Below are 3,946 nucleotides of genomic sequence, written 5' to 3'. Positions count from 1 at the left end.
AAAAATGATACGTAATATGACCGGGAAGTTTGAAATATTTTTGAAAATTTCATCATAGTCATGAACATGAACAAAGTCCTAGATATCAACAAGGTATAATAGGATTGATATGATAGATATATCAACAAGTGCCTGTTAAGTGAGGTGGTGCTGGGGTTGGATAGAATTGCGAAGTTAAGCGTGCTCGGGCTGGAGTAGTGTGAGGATGGGTGACCTTCTAGGAAATTTGACCACTTAGTGCGATTTGAATTGAGATTGAGCATATTGACCTGAGATTCAGCCATAGTGACCCGAGATCAAGAAAAGAATGAAAAAAATATGGAAAAAAATTTGAATTTTTTTTGAAAAAAAATGGTTACTAATGGCGCACTTTTATGTGGTGCGCCATTAGTATCTGGTATACTAATGATGCACCAGGGCGCACCAGTAGTGCACCATTAGTAGAAAAAACTGGTGCGCCACTAGTAGGCCTTTTCCTAGTAGTGGATAAGCAAAGGCAAAAAAATGCACATATCAAACCAAGATGGCCAGGCAAAAAATTACAGTGTATTCTCTATCCGCATACTTCCCAATGGATAGACACAAGTGTAAGAAGCCCAAAAAATGGTTTAGCTCTTATCTATATCATAAAGAAAGTATGCAGAGGGCATAGCTCTTATAGTATATCACAAAGAATGTATGGATAGGCATGCCAAAGGGCACGTGTTCACAAAAGGAGAGGGAGATCACACAGTAGTTTAACGGTACATCACAGCAGCCGATGGCATCATATATCATCGGGTACTTGCAAGAGTCAGAATAGGTGATCCGTGATGTCCATCAGAGGTAGTACTAAAACGTCTTGTAGGAGGATATATTGGAATTTTACCTTTATCGCCACCTATGCATATCAGATCGCTCCTCGTCAATCCTTTCATATCAGTTATTAAACAATGTAGCAATCCATCATATATTTTTTCACCCAAACAATTACTAATAGGAAACACTACCATAAGTAAATACCCTTTATATAGTAATCACCCCAGAAGTAAATTAAATATAAAATTATTTATCTCATAACTAAGAGCATACCCAAATCACATGCCAAAGCAAATGTCGATTTACTAACCATACGCTAAACTAACAAATATCAGCGTATGCGAAACCATTGACCTGAGCGATGGTGCTTCTACGGGCCAGCCTAGTGAACAATCAACCATGGAGGAGAAGCACCTGATGTGCCTTTGGGCAGTACATAAACAACATGGGGACGTCCAGGATGAAGGCGACGGACGCTGATGGTGCTACTTTCACCTGGTGGTACATGGGGGTGTACAGAAAATTTTGCATAACAATTAGACTTTGCAAATACTTGCAATTAGACCTTCTAAAAAATAAGGTATGCAACAAATAGGAATAGAAAAGGATATAGGAAAGGTGCATCCAGAAAAAAGAGAGAAGATAAAGAATAGCATAACCTTTACTTTGGATGTATCCTCGGATAGTAAAAGTGTTCCCAATACAGTGCTGAAAAATGGAAACGATGGTCTTATTAGCTGACAGGAACACATACCAAAATTTAGTAAACCAACATCACATTACTTGATCCCAAGAACACATAGGAAGTTTTTTGGAGGTAACAATTGGATGAGTTCATCCTCATTGATAGAGCGGTTCACCTCTCATAGAGCGTGAACAACGCTTCCATCTCATTCCTTGAGACTTGATTTAATTTTAAAAAAAGAAACCTGAATCAAACAACCCAAAAAGTGGTAAGAATTGGGAGGAGTTCACATGAAGAGGTGCAATCAGAGAGAGGATATCATGGTGGGAGGCGCAGGCCTTCGGTTACCTTCACAGGAGCACGGTAGCAGACTCGTGTCATCAGTGGTGGATCTCAAGCTGAACTCCAAATTGGAACTCCATGGACGTTTCTTATGTGGTTTTTAGCCCTTCCTATGAATCCCTAAATTAAATGTTTGAAAACCATTCAATGGAAACAACCAGAAGGTAAAAACACTAACCGTACCAAAGAATATCTGGGATCAGGTCATCTCGGTAAGAAGGTTTTTATTCTCTGTTTTTGTACTTACAAATCAAAGACAAAAGTAATATTCTTGAAACAAAACTAATGAAATAACCTGGCTGCAAAATCAAATATTTACAACCCGCTAATTATGCTATCTAATCCAAGAATGATAATCTGATTTAAATACATGTTTGTAATTACATAGTTATAAAATACATGAACAATAGAACATAGCTATATGATTCTCTAAGAAAAGGAAGTTCAGATAAATGTAAACCACATTAGAGCCACTCCCACCTTCCATTAAATTATTTACCGGTTTTGACTTCAAGAGGAACTCAACCTTCCGAGCAGAAGTGCTCTCCTCGTCAGCCAATCATGATATGGGGCAAAACACTTGCATGAAGTCCAAAGGAAGCATCCATGCACATAGATGAAACCAAACAGGGGAAAAACTTTATTATGACACACGACTATTTCAATAATCAACAAACAGTGCGTTATCCAAGAATGCACCATTATTGATTTATAACATCTCCTTCAACATGCAAGATTTTCTACCACAGAAGAGCTGCACCGGGCTCACACCAACCCACAGAGCCCGACAAATGAGCCCCAAACAAAATGACAGAGTAGGCATATATATGCAACTGATCCATCCATTTTCTTATTGTACCGTCTGCTAAACTTGCATAAAGAAAATGGCAGAGTAGGCACATGCTAGAAAGCTAACACACAAGCTTAATCAAGACAGCCTGAGAATGGTTAGTAACTACATTTTAGGCAGTGGAGACAGTTACTCCTCTACAACCTAGAAAAGCAAGATTTAGAGTTTAACTCCTGAAGTAAACAGGCAGGACTAATGCATCCGTACAAATGGCCTTACCTTCATATTTCTTGAACAGCGTCGCAACAAACATAGCAACAACAAGTTCTTTCGTGCCCAGTTCAATAACTTCATCGGCAGCAAATTCCTAGGCAATCTGATCCCAGAGCACCACACTGGTTTGCTTGCCTCTATAAACAGCAAAGTATAAATAAGACTGTTATGACAAAGGAAAAGTGATACAGCCATAAATATCAGCACACACTTGTGAGGTTCTTGACATATATGAGCCCAGATGGTTTTTGCTAATTATGGATATGTTATCTAACTACAACCTAGACGCCCGCACATCCCCTGCCGTCGCGGACACATTTATCGAACCAGAATGATAGCAGAACACATTTAGGGGATGGAATTATTCATACATGGTAAATATTGACTACAAATGGATGGATAGACTCGCTGGAGAAGTCGTGTTCCCAAAAGAGATCACATGGTAGTTAACATGGTGCATTACATGAGAGAGAGAGAGAGAGACGAGATTGTACATCAAATCTGAATGAGAAGCACTCTAGATCATCCATTGATTTTCATAATCAGCAACATCAATATATATCAGAACAATCTTTAACCATAGTATCCTATATAGCACATGGAAAACAAAATTAGCCTACTCAACCTATAGAACTTTCTCCAAGATTCAATATTAAAAAAGAAAAGCATAATATGTAGGTACACATGACATAATCATGTAGTTAATCACAAGAGCAGATAAGAACATGTAAAGAAAGTAACAAACACATATACTATAAGAGCAGTTTAATCAATCCTAATTAGGTCTCTGTGAATGTTTACTCCCGATTAAAATTTTAAACAAGGTCACATTAATGCCTATATCAGCCACAACTAATCATCATGACCCTGGCCATGTCCCATACAGTAGCAAAGCAGCCGAAGCAGAGCAGGGGAAGATGGAGCTCACCAAGGGAGGTTGTAGCCGAGGTAGTACTCAGCGGGTGTCGGGGTTGCGCCTGAATGTCGTCCAACCAGTGAGGAACCGCGTCAGAGTTGCGCCTTGCATAGTCCCGCCAACGAGCATGAACGCCACTGGT

Source organism: Triticum dicoccoides, chromosome 2B (genome assembly GCF_002162155.2).
Source record: "Triticum dicoccoides isolate Atlit2015 ecotype Zavitan chromosome 2B, WEW_v2.0, whole genome shotgun sequence".
Classification (NCBI taxonomy): domain Eukaryota; kingdom Viridiplantae; phylum Streptophyta; class Magnoliopsida; order Poales; family Poaceae; genus Triticum; species Triticum dicoccoides.
This window is presented reverse-complemented; position numbering follows the sequence as displayed.